General features: G+C 42.4%; 1 protein-coding gene across 3 annotated transcripts in view; it reads left to right on the top strand.

Moving 5' to 3' along the window:
• Positions 1-23,244, top strand: part of R3HDM2 (R3H domain containing 2) — a 68,577-nt gene that overhangs the window by 6,244 nt on the left and 39,089 nt on the right. For 2 of the 3 annotated variants that reach the window (XM_036399709.2, XM_036399708.2), the window contains exon 1: positions 9,737-9,979. The exons of the other annotated variant lie outside the window; for it this stretch is intronic. The gene's annotated coding sequence lies outside the window, so the exon portion shown is untranslated. Of the gene's footprint in view, positions 1-9,736; positions 9,980-23,244 lie in introns of those variants that run through there. 3 annotated transcript variants of the gene reach the window in all.

The raw sequence follows: 23,244 nt of genomic DNA, 5'->3' as shown, positions 1-23,244 counted from the left end.
TTTGAATGATTTGCTGCCACTTGTGCTGCTAAATTTAATTTACTGCTATTCCAAACCCCTGATTTTATGGGGGAGAAAGTGCCTAAATCACCCCTTGGAGGTGCCTAAACCACTGTTCCCAGCCCCAGCCTCGTTATCTCATTTAATATAAATTAAAAACCAGATTAATTGGAATAAATTGATTGGGTTTGAATTATTTGCTGCTATTCCAAAACCCTGATTTTAGAGGGGGGAAAGTGCCTAAATCACCCCTTGGAGGTGCCTAAACCACTGCTTTCAGCCTCATTATCTCATTTAATATAAATTAAACCAGATTAATTGGGATAAATTGATTGGATTTGAATTATTTGCTGCCACTTGTGCTGCTAAATTTAATTTACCTCTATTCCAAACCTCTGATTTTATGGGGGGAAAGTGCCTAAATCACCCCTTGGAGGTGCCTAAACCACTGCTCCCAGCCTCGTTATTTAATCTGAATTAAAACCAGAATAATTGGAATAAATTGATTGGGTTTGAATGATTTGCTGCTATTCCAAACCCCTGATTTTATGGGGGAGAAAGTGCCTAAATCACCCCTTGGAGGTGCCTAAACCACTGTTCCCAGCCCCAGCCTCATTATCTCATTTAATATAAATTAAAAACCAGATTAATTGGAATAAATTGATTAGGTTTGAATGATTTGCTGCCATTTGTGCTGCTAAATTTAATTTACTGCTATTCCAAAGCCCTGATTTTATGGGGGGGAAGTGCCTAAATCACCCCTTGGAGGTGCCTAAACCACTGTTACCAGCCTCGTTATCCCATTTAATATAAATTAAACCAGATTAATTGGAATAAATTGATTGGTTTTGAATTATTTGCTGCTATTCCAAACCCCTGATTTTATGGGGGAGAAAGTGCCTAAACCACTGCTCCCAGCCTCGTTATTTAATCTGCATTAAAACCCAGATTAATTGGGATAAATTGATTGGATTTGAATTATTTGCTGCCATTTGTGCTGCTAAATTTAATTTACTGCTATTCCAAACCCCTGATTTTATGGGGGAGAAAGTGCCTAAATCACCCCTTGGAGGTGCCTAAACCACTGCTCCCAGCCTCGTTATTTAATCTGAATTAAAAACCAGATTAATTGGAATAAATTGATTGGGTTTGAATTATTTGCTGCTATTCCAAACCCCTGATTTTATGGGGGAGAAAGTGCCTAAATCACCCCTTGGAGGTGCCTAAACCACTGTTCCCAGCCTCGTTATCCCATTTAATATAAATTAAACCAGATTAATTGGGATAAATTGATTGGGTTTGAATGATTTGCTGCCACTTGTGCTGCTAAATTTAATTTGCTGCTATTCCAAAACCCTGATTTTAGAGGGGGGGAAAGTGCCTAAACCACTGTTCCCAGCCTCGTTATTTAATCTGAATTAAAACCCAGATTAATTGGGATAAATTGATTGGGTTTGAATTATTTGCTGCCACTTGTGTTGCTAAATTTAATTTACTGCTATTCCAAACCCCTGATTTTATGGGGGAAGGTGCCTAAATCACCCCTTGGCGGTGCCTAAACCACTGCTCCCAGCCTCGTTATTTAATCTGCATTAAAACCCAGATTAATTGGGATAAATTGATTGGATTTGAATTATTTGCTGCCATTTGTGCTGCTAAATTTAATTTACTGCTATTCCAAAGCCCTGATTTTAGAGGGGGGGAAGTGCCTAAATCACCACTTGGAGGTGCCTAAACCACTGTTACCAGCCTCGTTATCCCATTTAATATAAATTAAACCAGATTAATTCGGGTAAATTGATTGGGTTTGAATGATTTGCTGCCATTTGTGCTGCTAAATTTAATTTGCTGCTATTCCAAACCCCTGATTTTATGGGGGAGAAAGTGCCTAAACCACTGCTCCCAGCCTCGTTATTTAATCTGAATTAAAACCCAGATTAATTGAAATAAATTGATTGGGTTTGAATTATTTGCTGCCACTTTTGCTGCTAAATTTAATTTGCTGCTATTCCAAACCCCTGATTTTATGGGGGGGAAGTGCTCAAATCACCCCTTGGAGGTGCCTAAACCACTGCTCCCAGCCTCATTATTTAATCTGAATTAAAACCCAGATTAATTGGGATAAATTGATTGGCTTTGAATTATTTGCTGCTATTCCAAACCCCTGATTTTATGGGGGAGAAAGTGCCTAAATCACCCCTTGGAGGTGCCTAAACCACTGCTTTCAGCCTCATTATCTCATTTACTATAAATTAAACCAGATTAATTGGGATAAATTGATTGGGTTTGAATTATTTGCTGCCATTTGTGTTGCTAAATTTAATTTGCTGCTATTCCAAACCCCTGATTTTATGGGGGAGAAAGTGCCTAAACCACTGCTCCCAGCCTCGTTATCTCATTTAATCTGCATTAAAAACCAGATTAATTGAAATAAATTGATTGGGTTTGAATTATTTGCTGCTATTCCAAAACCCTGATTTTAGAGGGGGGAAAGTGCCTAAATCACCCCTTGGAGGTGCCTAAACCACTGCTTTCAGCCTCATTTTCTCATTTAATATAAATTAAACCAGATTAATTGGGATAAATTGATTGGGTTTGAATTATTTGCTGCCACTTGTGCTGCTAAATTTAATTTGCTGCTATTCCAAACCCCTGATTTTATGGGGGGGAAGGTGCCTAAATCACCCCTTGGAGGTGCCTAAACCACTGCTCCCAGCCTCGTTATCCCATTTAATATAAATTAAACCAGATTAATTGGGATAAATTGATTGGGTTTGAATGATTTGCTGCCACTTGTGCTGCTAAATTTAATTTACTGCTATTCCAAAACCCTGATTTTAGAGGGGGGAAAGTGCCTAAACCACTGCTCCCAGCCTCGTTATTTAATCTGAATTAAAACCCAGATTAATTGGAATAAATTGATTTGGTTTGAATTATTTGCTGCCACTTGTGCTGCTAAATTTAATTTACCTCTATTCCAAACCTCTGATTTTATGGGGGAGAAAGTGCCCAAATCACCCCTTGGAGGTGCCTAAACCACTGTTACCAGCCTCGTTATCTCATTTCATATAAATTAAACATTAAACCAGGTTAATTGGAATAAATTGATTGGGTTTGAATTGTTTGCAAGGAGGAGGTGGCTGCCCCAGGGGCACCACAGAGGGATCAGTGGCCAAACTTTCCGAGCAGATTTAGGAGCTCTCCTCCCACCTCAGTCACTCACTGAGTTATTCCCAAATAATTTGGAGCAGGGAACACAGCTTGGCACCTTGAAGACTTTTTAAAAGTCATTTTTTTGGGGTTTTTTTTGGCTAAATAGAAACTGAATCAACCGATCTTGCCAATATTTAGGGCTGCTGGTGCTTCCCCTGCGTTCCTGTGCCAAGGTTGCTTTTCTTTGCCTTAAACTCTTCCCAAATATCCATTTCTGGCTGCATCCAAAGGCTCCAGCAGAGCTTGAAAGCCAAATTCCAATGTTTTAAACCTGTTGGGATGACCCTGAGCCTCTCACCGTGGCTGCAGGGGAATATCCCAAGGGAATAAAAGTGGGAAATGTTGGTGGCAGCTCTGGAAGGAAACAAAAGCGTGGGACAAGGTGGATTCAGCTCCTACTTTGGTCTGAATATTTTTATTTTTTTTTGTTTTAAAGGATGGATTTTGGATTTATTTTTTTTTTTGATGGTGTTTGGTAAAAAACTTAAAAAGGTCAGAGAGCTCCAGGTGCCTGGAGTGGATCTGGAGGAGGAGAGAGGAGGCTGGGAAGGGCTGGAGCAGCAGGAAAAGGGTCTGGAGAATTCTGAGGGAGCTGTGGGGGCTCAGGGTGGGGAAAAGGGGGGGAAAAAGAAGGGGAAGGGGAAGAAAAAGGGGAAGGAAAGAGGGGAAGGAAAAGGAAAAAGGGGAAGGGGAAAAAGAAGGAGAAGAAGAAGGGGAAGGAAAAAAGGGAAAGAGGAACGGGCAGGAAAAAGGGAAAGGGGATGAGGAAGGAAAGGGAAAAAGAAGAAGGGGAAGAGGAAAGGGAATGGGGAGGGAGAAGAGAAGGGGAAAGGAGAAGGGAAAGGGAAGAGGAAGGGGAAAGGAAATGGGGAAGGGGAGAGAGAAAGGGAAGAAGAAGGAGAAGGGAAAGAAGAAAAGGAGGAAGAAGGGGAAGGGAAATAGGAAGGGGAAGAAGAAGGGGAAAGAAAAAGGGGAAGGGGAAGAGGAAGGAAAAGGAAAAAGAAGAAGAGGAAGGGAGAAAAGAAGGGGAAGAAGGCGAAGAGAAGGGGGAAGAAAAAGAGGAAGAGGAAGGAAAAGGAAAAAAAGAAGAGGAAGGGGGAAAAGAAGGGGAAGAAGGTGAAGAGAAGGGGAAAGGGAAAGGAGAAGGGGAAGGAAAAGGGAAAGGAAAAAGGGGAAGGGGAAGAAGAAGGTGAAGAAGAAAAAAGGGAAGGGGAAGGAAAAGGAAAGAAGGGAAAGAGGGAGGGGCAGGAAAAAGGGAAAGGGGATGAGGAAAGAAAGGGAAAAAGAATGGGAAGAGGAATGGGGAAGGAGAAGGGAAAGGAAATGGGGAAGGGGAAAGGAAATGGGGAAGGGGAAAGAGAAAGGGAAGAAGAAGGAGAAGGGAAAGAAGAAAAGGAAGAAGAAAGGGAGGAAGAAAGGGAAGGGAAATAGGAAGGGGAAGAAGAAGGGGAAAGAAAAAGGGGAAGGGGAAGAGGAAGGAAAAGGAAGAAGAGGAAGGGAGAAAAGAAGGGGAAGAAGGTGAAGAGAAGGGGAAGGGAAAGGAAAAAGGGGAAGGGGAAGAAGAAGGAGAAAGGAAAGGGAAGAAGAAGGGAGGGGAAGGGGAAGAAGAAGTGGAAGGGAATGGGGAAGGGGAGAGGAGAAGAAGAAGTGGAAGAGAAGGGGAAAGGGGAAGGAAAAAGGGAAAGGGGAAGAGGAAGGAACAGGAAGAAGAGAGGGGAAGAAGAAGAGGCAGAAGAAGAAGGAGAAAGGAAAAGAAAGGCAAAGGGGAAAGGGAATGGGGAAGGGGAAAAAGAAAGGGGAAGAGGAAGGGGAAAAGGAGTGGGAAGAAGAAGAAGAAGATGAAGAAGGGGCTCCATCCCTGCCCCAGCCATGATGAAGATGAAGAAGGGGCTCCACCCCTGCCCCACCCACAGCCCCCCAGCCATGATGAAGATGAAGATGAAGAAGGGGCTCCACCCCTGCCCACCCACGGCCCCCCAGCCACGGGCAGTCCCTGGGGCCCTCGGGGCCGTGGATCCGGGAGCTCCAGGTCCATCCCCAGGAGCAGCCGGGGCTGCGGGCGCTGGGGGCTGAGTCACCGCTGCTCCTCCTTCCTCCCGAGAAATTCACAATTTCGGCTTTGGCCGAGTGTGGGCAGGCCCAGCCCACTCGGCACAGCAGCTCCCTGGAAGTTGTTGGTTTTTTAATGAAGTTTTTCAATTTTTATTTTTTTTCTCTTTGAGGAATTAATTTCTCCCGAGATCAGTTTAGACACAAAATTCACTTTGTTCGGGAAGGTGTCATCCCCGAACTGACCTTTCTTAGGGAGGCTTCAGGCAGGAAATTCCATGGGGAAATGGGATTTTGTGCTTCCCGCTCCCCTGTGTTCAAAGGACCAGGAGCTTTGAGCCCAATCCTGTTGGGATTTGACCCAAAAATGGCAAAAATTTGGGGCTTTTTCTCCCCCAGGTTGGCTTCAGACAGGGAATGGAATTGGTGGCAGCATTTGTTCTCCTTGGCACTGCCTGGATGGACCTGAACCCTTCACAAACCTTCCCAGAACAGGGAAAAATCCCAAATTCCCACTGGGACGGGACTGGGAGAGAGCAACTCCCTTTTAGCAGGGAATTGTGGGATCCCAGGATTCCAAAAATTCCAATTTTGGCTTGGGAGGAACCTTAAAGCTCATCTCAGTAGTGGCAATTTCCCCTCTCACAAGTCCTTGGGAAACCAGGATTTATTTTCGGGTTTGTTGGGAAAACTCAAAAATATTTATGGAAAACCTCTAAATCTAGAGTGATTAGGTTATTAATTACCTGCATGGAATATAATTTTATTTTTCCTTATAAAAACTCACTCTCTATTTTCTCATTAGTGGCAATTTCCCATCTCACAAATCCTTGGGAAACCAGGATTTATTTTCATGTTTGTCGGGAAAACTCAACAATAATTGTGGAAAACCTCTAAGTGTGGAGTTAGTAGGTTTTTAATTTTATTTTTCTTTATTAAAACTCACTCTGTATTTTCTATACAAATTTATATTTCTTTATAAAACTCGCTCTATTTTCTTATTAATGGCAATTTCCCATCTCAGGGAAACCAGGATTTATTTTCGTGTTTGTTGGGAAAACTCAAAAATATTTATGGAAAACCTCTAAGTCTGGAGTTAGTAGGCTTTTAATTTTATTTTTCTTTATAAAAACTCACTCTGTATTTTCTTATTAATGGCAATTTCCCATCTCAGGGAAACCAGAATTTATTTTCATGTTTGTTGGGAAAACTCAACAATAATTGTGGAAAACCTCTAAGTCTGGAGTTAGTAGGCTTTTAATTTTATTTTTCCTTATTAAAACTCCCTCTGTATTTTCTATACAATTTTATTTTTCCTTATAAAACTCACTGTCTTTTCTTATTAATGGCAATTTCCCATCTCAGGGAAACCAGGATTTATTTTCGTGTTTGTTGGGAAAACTCAAAAATAATTGTGGAAAACCTCTAAGTCTGGAGTTAGTAGGTTTTTAATTTTATTTTTCCTTATAAAAACTCACTCTCTATTTTCTTATTAATGGCAATTTCCCCTCTCACAAATCCTTGGCAAACCAGGATTTATTTTCGTGTTTTTTGGGAAAACTCAACAATAATTATGGAAAACCTATAAGTCTGGAGTTAGTAGGTTTTTAATTCTATTTTTCTTTATAAAAACTCACTCTGTATTTTCTCATTAATGGCAATTTCCCCTCTCACAAGTCTCTGGGAAGCCAGAATTGCTGCTCACGAGGAAGCAGAGAAAAATCTGTGTTTTTCTGGAGCTATTTTTGATGCTGAGAGAGGAGGGGAGAGCTCAACCATCTGCCAAAACATTCCTGCAAAACCTGGAAATTCCATTTTTTCCTTCAGTGGCAAACTGGGATAAAGGGGCTGTACCTCTGCCTGCGGCTAATTAATAATTAATTACTAATAATTAAGGGAGTGGTTGGTACAGGTGGAGGGATCTTCCCACATCTTTGCTGTGTTCTGATTCCCACCAGGAAAATGCAGTGTTGGATATTTTAGGGGAGCACAAATTTGGGTTGCTTTGGGGTTTTTTTAGGATGCAGGAAATGTGATGGAATCCTGAACAGTTTTCTGCTTCTGGCCTGATTGGGAGTGGTGTTTGTGGGGTGATCTTTGAATGGTTTTCATGGCTATATTGTATATTTAGATGTAGTCTATATATTTATATTGTTGTCATATTTTAATTTTATATTTTAATCTTTATTTTTATATACATTTAATATATTATATTTATATAATTTTTATATTTTAAGTTAAAATTTTATATTTTATATATTTATAAAATAGATAAATATTTTATATTTTATACTAGATACTATTTTTATATTTTAATTTTTACATTTGTATATTTTATGAATATTTATATATGAAATATATTTTATATTTATACTATTTTAGGTAGTATAGATACTATTTTTATATTTTAATTTTTACATTTGTATATTTTATAATATACAGATAGATTAATTTTATAATACTACTATATATTAAAAAATACTATACTAAAGGATACAGAAAGGATACTTACAGAATGTAAAAAGCTAAAAATGAATGATAATGAATGTCCTACCTGGGCACACCTGAGCCCCAGCCCCAGCTGTTCTCTGCAGCCCTCCAGCACTTCTGGGTACCCAAATCTCCTAAATTCTCATAGTGTTATATCTCTGATAGTTTTATATCTCTAAAATACAGCAAGGGGGTGCAATGAGATTAATTTAAGGTCCCTTCCCACCCAAACCATTCCGTGGTTCCATTTTCAGATCCTTTCTTTCACCTTTCAAGCCCTCTCATGTCCCACCTGAGCCCAGCCCCAGCTGTTCTCTGCTGTCCTCCAGCACTTCTGGGTTCCTAAATCTCTTAAATACTCCTAGTATTATATTTCTGGTGGTATTATATCTCTTAAATACAGCAAGGGTGTGGAATGAGATGGACCCAAAGCATTCCATGGACCCAAACCTTTCACCTTTCAAGCCCTCTCATGTCCCATCTGGGCACACCTGAGCCCAGCCCCAGCTGTTCTCTGCTGCCCTCCAGCACTTCTGGGTACACAAATCTCCTAAATTCTCATATTATTATATCTCTGATAGTTTTATATCTCTAGAATACAGGAAGGAGGTGGAATGAGATGAGTTTAAGGTCCCTTTCCACCCAAACCATTCCATGGTTCCATTTTCAGATCCTTTCTTCACCTTCCTCCCCTTTCAAGCCCTCATGTCCCACCTGAGCCCAGCTCCAGCTGTTCTCTGCTGTCCTCCAGCACTTCTGGGTACACAAATCTCCTAAATACTCCTAGTATTATATCTCTGATAGTTTTATATCTCTAAAATACAGCAAGGGGGTGCAATGAGATGAGTTTAAGGTCCCTTTCCACCCAAACCATTCCGTGGTTCCATTTTCAGATCCTTTCTTTCACCTTTCAAGCCCTCTCATGTCCCACCTGAGCCCAGCCCCAGCTGTTCTCTGCTGTCCTCCAGCACTTCTGGGTTCACAAATTTCTTAAATACGCCTAGTATTATATTTCTGGTGGTATTAGATCTCTTAAATACAGCAAGGGTGTGGAATGAGATGGACCCAAACCATTCCATGGACCCAAACCATTCACCTTTCAAGCCCTCTCATGTCCCACCAGGGCACACCTGAGCCCCAGCCCCAGCTGTTCTCTGCTGCCCTCCAGCACTTCTGGGTACAGAAATTTCTTAAATACTCCTAGTATTATATTTCTGATAGTTTTATATCTCTTAAATACAGCAAGGGGGTGGAATGAGATGAGTTTAAGGTCCCTTCCCACCCAAACCATTCCATGGTTCCATTTTCAGATCCTTTCTTCACCTTCCTCCCCTTTCAAGCCCTCATGTCCCACCTGAGCCCAGCCCCAGCTGTTCTCTGCTGTCCTCCAGCACTTCTGGGTTCACAAATCTCTTAAATACTCCTAGTATTATATTTCTGGTGGTGTTATATCTCTTAAATACAGCAAGGGTGTGGAATGAGATGGACCCAAACCATTCCATGGACCCAAACCTTTCACCTTTCAAGCCCTCTCATTTCCCATCTGGGCACACCTGAGCCCCAGCCCCAGCTGTTCTCTGCTGCCCTCCAGCACTTCTGGGTACACAAATCTCCTAAATACTCCTATTATTATATCTCTGATCGTTTTATATCTCTAAAATACAGGAAGGAGGTGGAATGAGATTAATTTAAGGTCCCTTTCCACCCAAACCATTCCACGATTCCATATTCCTCCCCTTTCAAGCCCTCATGCCCCACCTGGGCACACCTGAGCCCGGCCCTCCAGCACCCAAATCTCCTAAACACTCTGACCTGGCTGCAGGACCTCTGGGCACCCAGCAGGAGCCTCAATCCCTCCCCGTGTTTCTCCAGGGCTCTGCTGGGGGACGGATGCTGCGTCTTTAACGGCGGCTCCGGCTGCGCGGAGGCAGCTCCATTGAAGATTTGCAGGAGAGCAGGAGGGGGGTGTGTGGATGTGGTTATTGGCAGAGCTGTGCTGACATCCCTAGGAGCTGCTGAGCTGCTTGTCAGAGCCCCCAGCAGCAGCAGAAATCGTCAGGTTTTTGGGGTTTTGGGTTTATTTTTTGGGTTTTTATTCGGGAGAGCTGGCGGGGGCTTCCCGGGAGCCAGATTATCCTGGCAGAATTCCTCTGGAACTGCTCGTGGCCATGGAGTCTCCACTGAAATCAGCAAACAGCTGACGTGCTCAGAGTGCAGAACCAGCAGGGTGAGTTGATTTTTAGAATGAGGTTTTAATTATTTGAGAGGGAAAAAAAATAAATTAAAAAAAAATTGCTCAGACTTTTCTTTTCCCTCCCCTCCCCGGTGCAAAACGCAGGCGTAAATGTGGGTGAATATTTCAGCGTCCCCCTCTCCCCTTGGTAAATGCCAGGATTTCTGCTGCTGTTAATTGAAAATGGAGCTGGACTCAATAAAAATGTGGCTCTGAGGGGCTTGGGAGGGTGAGGGTGAGCTCTGCTCTTGTTCCTTTTGTGGTTCTGCTGGGGATTCACCTCCGGAGCGAGAGAGAGGGAATCCCCTGTGCTCTGCCGTGTCATTAAGGAGTTCCCCTGACAGCATCATGGAATCTCCTTGTGCTTGCTCCTGGGTAGTTCCCCCTCGTTCTGCAGACACAGAACCTTCCCAGCTCTTCTGCTGGGTTGTTTTTTCGTGGATTTATGTGTTTGGAGCTGCTCAGTCGATGGGGAATGTTGGTTACCGGCTTGGCCTCGTGCCATGTGACGTTTTTGGGGTGGCTTATGCAATTTGGTTGTTCTGGAGGATGGTGCTTGTGTTCACTGATACATTAACCTCATTTTGAAATGAATTTGAATTCATTTAAACCCCTCACTGAGCTGAGTTTAGTGGAATAGTGAGCTTGGATTGACTTTTCCCCCCTCCTCACACACGTCCATCATCCAGTTTTGCCTAGAAGAAGTTCTGCTCTCTTCACATTTAGTGCTGGCAACTGGTTTTTGTTAGGATTGAGGTGTGATTATTGTACTTTGCTCCTCAGACTCCACACTCCATCCCAACTTCTGCTGGCAGCCAACAACTAAAATTCATTTTTTTTTTTCCCTTTGAATCATCATTTCCCCATTTTTTTCCTACGTTCAAATCCATTTCTGGGTCTCACCTGGAGAACACCCAGAGTCTGCCATGGGATGAGAGAGGAGGGATCCAGACACCCTTCCTGCCTTGTCCCTTCCTCCTCTGGAGCTTCTCTGGGAGCTGCTGAACAAACTTTGGGGATGTGCTTTGCCAGCTGGGGAAGGGGAGGGAATTCCTGATTCCCTCATCCAGATTTTTAACGCTGCTGCTCCTGCCTGCCACAGGCTGGGCACAGCAGCAGCTGCCAGCAGGAGAAGACTTTTCCTTGTTTTCCTGGTTGGTTTTCCATGTTTTCCTGGTTGGTTTTCCATGTTTTCCTGGTTGGTTTTCCTGATTGGTTTTCCATTTTTTCCCTGGTTGGTTTTCCATGTTTTCCTGGTTGGTTTTCCTTGCTTTCCTGCTTGGTTTTCCTGATTGGTTTTCCATTTTTTTCCTGCTTGGTTTTCCATGTTCTCCTGGTTGGTTTCCCTGCTTGGTTTTCTATTTTTTCCTGGTAGGTTTTCCATGTTTTCCTGGTAGGTTTTCCACATTGGTTTTCCATGTTTTCCTGGTAGGTTTTCCACATTGGTTTTCCATGTTTTCCTGGTTGGTTTCCCTGCTTGGTTTTCCAGGTTTTCCTTCTTGGTTTCCCACATTGGTTTTCCTTGTTGGTTTTCCATGTTTTCCTGGTTAGTTTTCCAGGTTTTCCTTGTTAGTTTTCCATGTTTTCCTGGTTGGTTTTCCTTGTTTTCCTACTTGGTTTCCCACATTTTCCTGCTTGGTTTTCCTGGTTGGCTTTCCTGGTTGGTTTTCCTTGTTTTCCTACTTGGTTTTCCATTTTTTTTCCTGCTTGGTTTTCCACATTGGTTTTCCATATTTTCCTGGTTGATTTTCCTGGTTGGTTTTATATTGTTTTCTGGTTAGTTTTCAATGTTTCCCTGCTTAGTTTCCCACATTTTCCTGCTTGGTTTTCTATGTTTCTCTGCTTGGTTTTCCATGTTTTCCTGCTTAGTTTCCCACATTTTCCTGCTTAGTTTCCCACATTTTCCTGCTTAGTTTCCCATGTTTCCCTGCTTGGTTTTCCATGTTTCCCTGCTTAGTTTCCCACATTTTCCTGCTTGGTTTTCCATGTTTCTCTGCTTAGATTTCCTGCTTGGTTTTCCATGTTTCCCTGCTTGATTTTCCATGTTTCCCTGCTTGGTTTTCCATGTTTTCCTGCTTAGTTTCCCACATTTTCCTGCTTAGTTTCCCACATTTTCCTGCTTAGTTTCCCACGTTTTTCTGCTTAGTTTTCCATGTTTCCCTGCTTGGTTTCCCACATTTTCCTGCTTGGTTTTCCATGTTTCTCTGCTTAGTTTCCCTGCTTGGCTTTCCATGTTTTCCTGCTTAGTTTCCCACATTTCCCTGCTTGGTTTTCCACATTTCCCTGCTTGGTTTTCCACGTTTCCCTGCTTGGTTTTCCACGTTTCCCTGCTTGGTTTTCCATGTTTCTCTGCTTAGTTTCCCACATTTTCCTGCTTGGTTTTCCATGTTTCTCCGCTTAGATTTCCTGCTTGGTTTTCCATGTTTCCCTGCTTAGTTTCCCACATTTCCCTGCTTAGTTTTCCATGTTTCCCTGCTTGGTTTTCCATGTTTTCCTGCTTAGTTTCCCACATTTTCCTGCTTGGTTTTCCATGTTTCTCTGCTTAGATTTCCTGCTTGGTTTTCCATGTTTCCCTGCTTGGTTTTCCATGTTTCCCTGCTTAGTTTCCCACGTTTTCCTGCTTAGTTTCCCACATTTTCCTGCTTGGTTTTCCACGTTTCCCTGCTTGGTTTTCCACGTTTCCCTGCTTGGTTTTCCACATTTCCCTGCTTGGCACCTCCATTGCAGGTGCCTCATTAGGGGCTGGGCACAGGAGGAAGAAATTCCCCTCGAGTTTCTCTACCAAAAAACCAGCAGCAATCCCAGGGATTCCTGCTGAGCCACGCAAGGGTTAACAGAACTCCCTGCTCGGTGCTGTCCTTTTGCATCCTGACACTGTGGAAAGTAGGTGGATAATTCCTTGCTTTTCAGGAAACCCCTGTGGTGGACAGCCCTCATTAATTGTTGCTGGGAAACTGCTTTGACGTCACGGGAGCGCTTCCCTGCTCTGGGGATGGAGACAGGAATAGCTCGAGCTGAGGAAGGTGGGAAATGCTGGGAAACGGAGCTGGGAGCTCTGACAGGGAATTCTCTGCCAAAATTCTGCCCAGGAAGCCTCAGGAACTGTCCACAAAGCGTTGGTGCTGCACTGGGAGCGTTGCCTTTGATCTCCAGAGCTGGGGCATTGAGCATCCTTCACTTTTTGTCTCTTTTAGGGGTGAATTTTTTGCTGTTCAGTTTGGGTTTTTTTGCTGTTGAATTTGGGTTTTTTTCCTCCCTCAGATTTTGGAAAGTGAGGTTGAGAAGGTTCTTGCTCAGCCTAAAGCAGCTCCCAAAAATGAAAGGCAAAAGGAGCAGCAGGATCAGAGTTTCCTTCCTTTTGAACATCAAATCAATAATTTCACTTTTCTTACAAGAGGGAAGAGCAGGGCTGAGAGTGGCCCTCACTGCTGAGAGCTCCAGGCTTGGAAAACATGAAATTAAAGCAGTTTAATCCCATTTTTCTTAGGGGAGTGTTCCTTGGGCCTGTTTAACTCCTGGGCTGTTTATACAGTTCATTATTTTCTCCCAATGTTCACCTGTCAGTGTCTGGGATCATCCTTCACTTTTTGTTTCTTTTGGGGTTGGGTTTTTTGCTGTTGAATTTGGGTATTTTTGCTGTTGAATTTGGCTTTTTTTCCTCCCCCAGATTTTGGAAAGGAAGGGTGAGAAGGTTTTAAAGCAGCTCCCAAAAGTCAAAGGCAAAAGGAGCAGCAGGATCAGAGTTTCCTTCCTTTTGAACATCAATAATTTCACTTTTCCTACGAGAGGGAAGAGCAGGGCTGAGAGTGGCCCTCGCTGCTGAGAGCTCCAGGCTTGGAAAACATGAAATTAAAGCAGTTTAATCCCATTTTTCTTAGGGCAGTGTTCCTTAGGCCTGTTTAACTCCTGGGCTGTTTATACAGTTCATTATTTTCTCCCAAAATTAACCTGTCAGTGTTTAGGAGATGTGGCACAGGAATTCTCTGTGTTTCCTTTTCCACACATGGAAAATTCGATTTAACCAAACTTTTCCCATCCAGGTCAGAGGATTTAAGAGGTTTTTGTGCCCAGAAGTGCTGGAGCTGTGGCTCAGGTGATCTGAAAATGGAATTATGGAATGGTTTGGGTGGGAAGGGAACTTAAAACTCCTCTCATTCCATCCCCTTGCTGTGGAGGGAAATCTCCAACTAAACCAGGCTGCTCCAAGCTGGCCTTGGACACTTCCAGGGATCCAGGGGCAGCCTCAGCTTCTCTGGGCTGTGCCAGGGTCTCCCCACTCCTTACAGGGAGGAATTTCTTCCTAAAAGAAGAAATAGAAAGATATAAAATATAAAAAAATATTTCTATAAAATATAAGAATATTTTATAAAATAGAAAATTATCTCTATAAAATAGAAAATTATCTCTATAAAATAGAAAATTATCTCTATAAAATCGAAAATTATTTCTATAAAATAGAAAATATTTCTATAAAATAGAAAATATTTCTATAAAATAGAAAATATTTCTATAAAATATAAAAATATTTCTGTACAATATAAAAATATTTCTATACAATATAAAAATGTATATTAAATATAAACTATTTAGATAAAATATTAAAAATTATATAGTATATAAAATATTTCTATAAAATATAAAAATATTTCTATAAAATATAAAATATTTCTATAAAATATAAGAATTTATACACAATATAAAGAAAATATAAAAATTATAGGAAATAGAAAATTATCTCTATAAAATAGAAAATTATCTCTATAAAATAGAAAATTATCTCTATAAAATATAAAAATAGTTGTATAAAATATAAAAATACTTCTATAAAATATGAAATTATTTATATAAAATATCTATATAGAAATAGAAACATTATTATATAAATTATATAATCTATAATATTTATATAGAATGTAAAATGTAAATTATATAATATATAAATTATATATAATATTTATATAGAATGTAAAATTATTTTTATGAAATACAAAATTATTTTTATGAACTGTAAGATTTTTTTAATGAAATACAAAATTATTTTTATAAACTATAAAATTATTTTTATGAAATATAAAATTATTTTAATGAAATATAAACATAAAACTTTTATCCACCCCTATGTGATTCCTGGGTATCCCATGGAAATTATTTTAGCAGCCCAGGTCACACTCCTGGGATAAAGTGAGAACAAGCTGACCCCTCTCCTGAGTTTAGTGATGGAGAGAGTAACAAAATACCAGAATATTTTATTCCTCATGAAATGATGTTTGCTTTGAGGTGTTTTCCACCAGGAAACCTCCTGATTCTCCACAATTCCCTTCGACTCACCTGCATTTCCTGCCTGCAGGTTGATAAAAGCTTTTGAATTCTTTTTATTGGAGCCCAACCCTTCCATCTGCATCACCATTGGAGAATTTGATGTCATGAGGGGGTGGAAATGAGGATTTCAAGCAGTGACTCAGCACAGGCAGTGCAGGCACCTCCAACCTCCTGGGGGGAATTTATTTTTTGTTGGGTTTTTTTTTTTTGCTGTGGAATTTGGGTTTTTTTCCTCCCCCAGATTTTGGGAAATGAGGGGTGAGGAGGTTCTTGCTGAGCTTAAAATGAAATTAAAGGAGCTGGGAGGGAGGGAGGAATTATTGAATGAATTCCTTCTGCATAAGGAGAGAATTCTGGCTTTGATGTTGATGAGTTTTGGGTTTTTTTGGGGTTTTTGGGGTGTTTGTCCTGGATGGAGCCATTCCAGTCCATTTTCATCCCACTAAAAACTCCTTCCTGTGGAATTCCCACATGAGGGAAGAGATGAGAATCTTGACTCCATGTTTCAGAAGGTTGATTTATTATTTTATTATATATATGACATTAAAATTTTATACTAAAGGAAATAGAGAAATATTTCAGACAGGAGCCCAGAATATTGCTGGTTTTTTTTTTTTTTTTTTCTGTGGAATTTGGGTTTTTTTCCTCCCCCAGATGTTGGGAAATGAGGGGTGAGGAGGTTCTTGCTGAGCCTAAAATGAAATTAAAGGAGCTGTGAGGGAGGGAGGAATTATTGAATGAATTCCTTCTGCATAAGGAGAGAATTCTGGCTTTGATGTTGATGAGTTTTGGGGTTTTTTTGGGGTTTTTGGGGTGTTTGTCCTGGATGGAGCCATTCCAGTCCTTTTTATCCCACTAAAAACTCCTTCCTGTGCAATTCCCACATGAGGGAAGAGATGAGAATCTTGACAAGTCTATTGTATACAAAATGCAATTTACTGCATGCAAAATGCAATTTACTGCATGCAAAATGCAATTTATTGTACACTAAATGCAGTTTACTGTATACAAAATGCAATTTACTGCATGCAAAATGCAATTTATTGTACACTAAATGCAGTTTATAGTATACAAAATGCAACTCCTTGTAGACAATAACTTATTGTATAGAAAACGCAGTTTATTGGATAGAAAATGCAGTTTATTGTATACAATAACTTATTGTATACAAAATGCAACTTATTGCATACAATAACTTACTGTATACAATAAACTGCATTTTCTATCCAATAAACTGCATTTTGTATGCAACAAGTTGCATTTTGTATACAATAAATTGAATTTTGTATACAATAAAGGCGTTTTGTGTACAATAAACTCCATTTTGAATACAGTAAGTTATTGTATACAATAACCTGCATTTTGTATCCACTAAACTGCGTTTTGTAGACAATAAACTCCATTTTGTGTACAATAAGTTGCATTTTGTGTACAATAAATGGCATTTTCTGTACAGTAAATTATTGTATGCAATAAGCTGCGTTTTGTATACAATAAACTGCATTTTCAATGCAACACATGGCATTTTGTACACAAGAAGTTATTGTATACAATAAATGGCATTTTGCATGCAATAAATGGCATTTTCCATACAATAAGTTGCATTTGTATACAATAAATTATAGTATAAAATAAGCTGCATTTTGTATGCAATTAGCTGCATTTTGAATACAATAAGTTACTGTATACAATAAACTGCATTTTCTATGCAATAAATTGCATTTTGTATACAATAACTTATTGTATACAAGAAATGTCATTTTGCATACAAGAAACTGCATTTTGTATGAAATAAAGTGCATTTTCTATACAATAAACTGTATTTTCTATACAAGAAACTGCATTTTGCATACAAGAAACTGCATTTTGCATACAATAAAGGGGATTTTTTTATACAGTAAGTTATTGTATACGATAACCTGCATTTTCTATACCATAAATTGCATTTTGAGTGGAATAAATTGAATTTTAAGAGCAGCCTGGAGCCCCCGTCCCTCATCCCAGCCCTTCCTCCCCTGCCCAGCCCCACCGCCCCCATTTCCCTGAGTCACCCCCGCCCCGTTGCTCCTGGCAACAGGGCCCCGTTGCCATGGAGCTCGGCTTCCCATTGGCTGCCGGGCAGCCAATCAGGGAATTGCTGGCTGGAGCATCACTGGTACCCAGCGGGGAGGGAGGTGCTGGGTGCTGCTGCCCCCAAACAGGGCAAAACGGGGAAATTATGGGATGGATTGGGCTCGAGGGAGTCCAGAGAGGGCAGCGAGGCTGCTGAGGGTGTCAGGGTCACATTGCCTGAAACATCCCTGGGCCAGGATTGTTCTCCTGGGGGGCTGAGGAGCCTCAGGGAAAAATGAAAATAATTGGAAAAAAATTGAGAACAAATGAAAAATGAAAACAATAATTATCTCATTTGCTTCTCCCTGTTTTGCTCCTTTGGAATGTGTTTGGAGATTGTTTCATTTGGTTTCTGGTGTGAGTTGTTTTGACTCTTTGGCCAAACTTTGGCCAATCCCTTTGTGTTGGGGCTCTGGAGAAAGTAATGAATTTTCATTATTATTTTTTTAGCCTTCTGTAAATATAATTTCTCTATTCTTTAGTATAGTTCAGTATAGCATTCTTTAATATAATATCATATTATAAAATAATAAATTCCCCCCTCAAACCCCTCCATCCCCACCTCAAACCCCTCCATCTCCACCTTAAACCCCTCAATCCCCCCTCAGACCCCTCCATCTCCACCTCAAACCCCTCAATCCCCATCAATCCCCCCTCAATCCCCCCTATCCCCCCTCAAACTCCTCAGTCCCCACCTCAAACCCCTCCATATTCCCTCAAACCCCTCAATCCCAACTTCAGACCCCTCCATCTCCTCTCAAACCCCTCCATCTCCACCTTAAACCCCTCAATCCCTCCTCATGCCCTCTATCCCCCCTCAGACCCCTCCATATCCCCTCAGACCCCTCCATCTCCACCTCAAACCCCTCAATCCCCCCTCAGACCCCTCAATCCACACCTCAGACCCCCTCAGACCCTTCCATATCCCCTTAAACCCCTCAATCCCCATTTCAGACCCCTCAATCCCCCCTCAGCCCCCTCCATCTCCACCTCAAACCCCTCCATCCCCTCCTCAGACCCCCTCAAACCCCTCAATCCCCCCTTCAAACCCCTCCATCCTCATTTCAGACCCCTCAATCCCCATTTCAGACCCCTCCATCCCCATTTCAGACCCCTCCATCCCCCCTCAGACCCCTCAATCCCCACCTCAAACCCCTCCATCCTCATTTCAGACCCCTCAATCCCCATTTCAGACCCCTCAATCCCCCCTCAATCCCCATTTCAGACCCCTCAATCCCCCCTCAATCCCCATTTCAGACCCCCTCAGACCCCTCAATTCCCCCTCAGCCCCCTCCATCTCCACCTCAAATCCCTCCATCCCCATTTCAGACCCCCTCAAACCTCCTCAGTCCCCCCTCAGACCCCTCTATCTCCCCTTCAAACCCCTCCATCCCCTCCTCAGACCCCCTCAAACCCCTCAATCCCCCCTTCAAACCCCTCCATCCCCATTTCAAACCCCTCCATCCCCATTTCAGACCCCTCAATCCCCCCTCCATCCCCATTTCAGACCCCCTCAGACCCCTCAATTCCCCCTCAGATCCCTCAATCCCCACCTCAAACCCCCTCCATCCCCACCTCAAACCCCTCAATCCCCATTTCAGACCCCTCCATCCCCCCTCAGACCCCTCAATCCCCACCTCAAACCCCTCCATCCTCATTTCAGACCCCTCAATCCCCATTTCAGACTCCTCCATCCCCATTTCAGACCCCTCAATCCCCCCTCAGACCCCTCCATCCTCATTTCAGACCCCTCCATCCCCATTTCAGACCCCCTCAAACCCCTCAATCCCTCCTCAATCCCCCCTCAGACCCCCAAATCTCCACTTCAAACCCCTCCATCCCCATTTCAGACCCCCTCAGACCCCTCAATCCCCCCTCAGACCCCCAAATCTCCACCTCAAACCCCTCCATCCCCATTTCAGACCCCTCAATCCCCCCTCCATGCCCCTGGAGCTGTGTGTGGGCAGCTGCAGCCTTGTGTCTCCTTTGCACCCTCGTTTTTGCTCAGGAGCAGCTCTGTTCCCTGAGAAACAAGGCCAGGAGAGGAGTTGATTTAGCAGGAGCTTCCTGCCTTTTCCAGATCTGCTGCCAGATCCATCTGAGCTGGAAATTCAGAACTTTTCTTGCTTTAATTTCCCCTTCCTTGCTGCATTCTCGGGGCTCCCAGCTGCAAAAAAGGCAGCAGAGGTGGAATTCCATGTTCATTTCTGGACTGAGGAGGAGGAGGAGGAGGATTTTAATGTGTCCTGACTCCCTGACCCTTTTAGGGCAGCAAATATCCCAGAAAACATCCCCAGTTTGCCCAGTCACTGCTGTCATTTTCCAATCCCCACCCTCCCTTCCACCTTTGCTCCATCTTTTTTCTTTTTTCCTGACACACATTTTTTGCTGCATCTGGGTCATTTTTTTTTTTTTCCCCCTCTCTCCCAAGGCCCAGCTCAGTCCCACCCACCCTCCCTGAGCGCTCTGAACTTGAAATTTCTGCACCAACCCCTGTCTGTCACCGTCACTCTCGTTGTCTGCCACCCCCTCACTGCATCCCACGGCTGCCCCGGGGAGCTGGGGCTGATTCATTCATCCTGCAAGGAATCCTCCTCTGGAAAAACAAATTTTCCCTGATTCCTGCATGTCCTGGAGGCTGCCTGCTGGGGATGGAAGCTGGAACAGGAGGGGGCAGCTGATAAATGTCATTTTTATTTTTTTAATTTTTTTTTTTTTTTCTGTGGCTCCCAGTTTGTCTTTTCTGGGAAATCTGATCAGTGTGATGCTGAAATTACGTTGCAGCGCGACAGGAAAAGATCCTGTTGTCATTCTTAAATTTGGCTGAGGTGTTTGGCTTGGGGGGGGGGAAAAAAACTTGTTAGAAGAGGGGTGGGTGGTGCAAAAGGGAATGAGCTGTACAAATTTATTTCAGTGCCGTGTGTGCAGATCCGGTGCTGCCTCCTCCCTTCCCTTCTCCAAAATCTGCTCCAGATCCTCTTGGAATATTTAAAACCCCGAGCCTTGGAGCAGTTTGGAATATTTAGGGCTGGGAGGAGGCAGAGTTTGCCACCTTCACCCCCTGCACCATCATCCCACAAATGAGACACATCAGGCAAAGCGTTCCCTTTTCCCTTCCTGACCTAATTCCTGTTGGAGCAGCGTGGGATTCCCTCCTGGGGGGAATTTTCTGGGATATTTTCCTTCCCTGCACCTTTTTCCCATGAATTTTCTGGGATATTTCCCTCCCTGCACCTTCTTCCCATCAATTTTCTGGGATTTTCCCCACAAATTTTCTGGGGTATTTCCTTTTCTCCCATGAATTTTCTGGGATATTTCCCTCCCTGCACCTTTTCCCCATGAATTTTCTGGGATATTTCCATTTCCCCCATGAATTTTCTGGGATATTTCCATTTCCCCTTGAATTTTCTGGGATATTTCCCTCCCTGCACCTATTCCCTATGAATTTTCTGGGATATTTCCTTTTTCCCCATGAATTTTCTGGGATATTTCCCTCCCTGCACCTTTTCCCTATGAATTTTCTGGGATATTTCCTTTTTCCCCATGAATTTTCTGGGATATTTCCCTCCCTGCACCTATTCCCTATGAATTTTCTGGGATATTTCCATTTCCCCCATGAATTTTCTGGGATATTTCCATTTCCCCTTGAATTTTCTGGGATATTTCCCTCCCTGCACCTATTCCCTATGAATTTTCTGGGATATTTCCATTTCCCCCATGAATTTTCTGGGATATTTCCTTTTCCCCACGAATTTTCTGGGATATTTCCCTCCCTGCACCTTTTCCCTATGATTTTTCTGGGATATTTCCTTTTCCCCCATAAATTTTCTGGGATATTTCCTTTTCCCCATAAATTTTCTGGGATATTTCCATTTCCCCTTGAATTTTCTGGGATATTTCCCTCCCTGTGTCACTCCTGTCCTATTTTCCCACTGGATCTGGCATTTTCCCTCCTCCCCTCCATGTCTTTAAAAAAATTATTAAAATTCCATGTAAAAATCCATGGAATGGAGGCAGCTCACTGCATTTTCCTGCTTTCTTTGCCTGAAACCAATTCCAGTAATTTCATAAATGTCAAATGCACATTTTGTGTTCAGCAGCTCCACAAATTAAAGGGGAATTCTCCAGGAATATCAGAGGCAGGAGCTGATAAATCTCTGAGTTCTGACTCTTGTTTCAGCCACATTCTGCCAAAGGAATTAAAAATCAGTTTTTCAACAGCTGTTTTCTGCTATGAGGGGTTTTGTTCGAGCCTTGCTCTGATTTAGGCTCCTAAAAAAATTCAAACCAGGACAACTCCCCTTATATTTTTTTGGGAATTTGTCTCTTCCAGAGGTGTTGGCTGGTGCCACATCCCTCCACAACCACGTGGAGCTGGTTTAATCCTTGCCCAGACTCAGAATCATGAAATCCTGGACTGGTTTGGGTTGGGAACTTTAAATGCAACTTTATCAGGGATTTTTATCTTAATCTGTAATTTGAGTCCCACTCGTCCTGCCCAGGAGATATCAGGGTTGTCTTATCTCACAGAGCCTGTTTGGAGTTCAAGGCTGTTTTCTCACTCAAGATTTGACTGATTACAAAAGATTTGACTGATTACAAAAGGAACTGGGCTGGGATCTGGGGAAATGCAGATTTTTGGTGCTGGTTTGGGGCAGAGCACAGCTGTGGTTGGTGGAATTTATTTCACCTGGTTGATGTTGGCTGGTTTAGGCTCCATTCTAACCCAGAGGTGCTTCCAGTTGCTGCCAGCTCCTTGCTAATCAAATTAAATTCAACTTTATCAGGAATTTTTATCTTAATCTGTAATTTGAGTCCCACTCGTCCTGCCCAGGAGATATCAGGGTTGTCTTATCTCACAGAGCCTGTTTGGAGTTCAAGGCTGTTTTCTCACTCAAGATTTGATTGATCACAAAAGATTTGACTGATCACAAAAGATTTGACTGATTACAAAAGGAACTGGGCTGGGATCTGGGGAAATGCAGATTTTTGGTGCTGGTTTGGCCCCGGGGCAGAGCACAGCTGTGGTTGGTGGAATTTATTTCCCCTGTGTGATGTTGGCTGGTTTAGAGCTGCCCTCAGTGTCTCTGTCTCCATCACTCACCTGCCTCAGCACCTCTGCTCTACCTCAGGGGCTTTGTCCAGCCCTGGTGCCTCCAAAATCCTGGTGAGAACCACGGAGCTCCTGCTCCAGCCCTCGAGCTGGGGCTGCAGCCACGGTGGGCAGGCTTGATCTTGAGACATAAACTTGAAGGAATTTAGAGATTTAGGAGCTAAGATTTTATTTAGAGGTAAGCTTTATTGGAGTTAATTGAAATAAATGGGTAGGCCATGATGAAGTTAAGAGTTAGTAGTTAATTAATAATTGATTGCTTGTCAGCACAATGTTTGGTTAGCTGGATTTCTAATGGAGAATATAGAAACTGATAAATGGCTTTTAGGAACATCAGACAATTGTAGGGCTCCTCTGTTCTGAAACCAATTGAAGACGGGAATGGGAGTTCTACCAAGGGCTCATTTGTCAGATTTGCATTGAAAAGGTAGAAAGGTCAGAACGAGGAAGACTTCATTTACTTCCTCATTTTGGGACCCCTCCCCATGAAAGGGACCCCATTTCAAGGGACAAACTGCACATGCTTAATGGCTTTTGAACTAATTACCATGCTTAATAGCTTTTGAACTAATTACCATACCAAGCAGGGAATGGGATGTACCAAAGTTATAAATATGCATTTGTATTTTGGGTATTCAATACTTGGATTGAATTGATATCTATGGATATCAAAATCCATAGATCAATATCCATATTGGGAATGGGATGTCCCAAA

This window comes from Molothrus ater, chromosome 30, assembly GCF_012460135.2.
Source record: "Molothrus ater isolate BHLD 08-10-18 breed brown headed cowbird chromosome 30, BPBGC_Mater_1.1, whole genome shotgun sequence".
Classification (NCBI taxonomy): domain Eukaryota; kingdom Metazoa; phylum Chordata; class Aves; order Passeriformes; family Icteridae; genus Molothrus; species Molothrus ater.
This window is presented reverse-complemented; position numbering and strand designations above follow the sequence as displayed.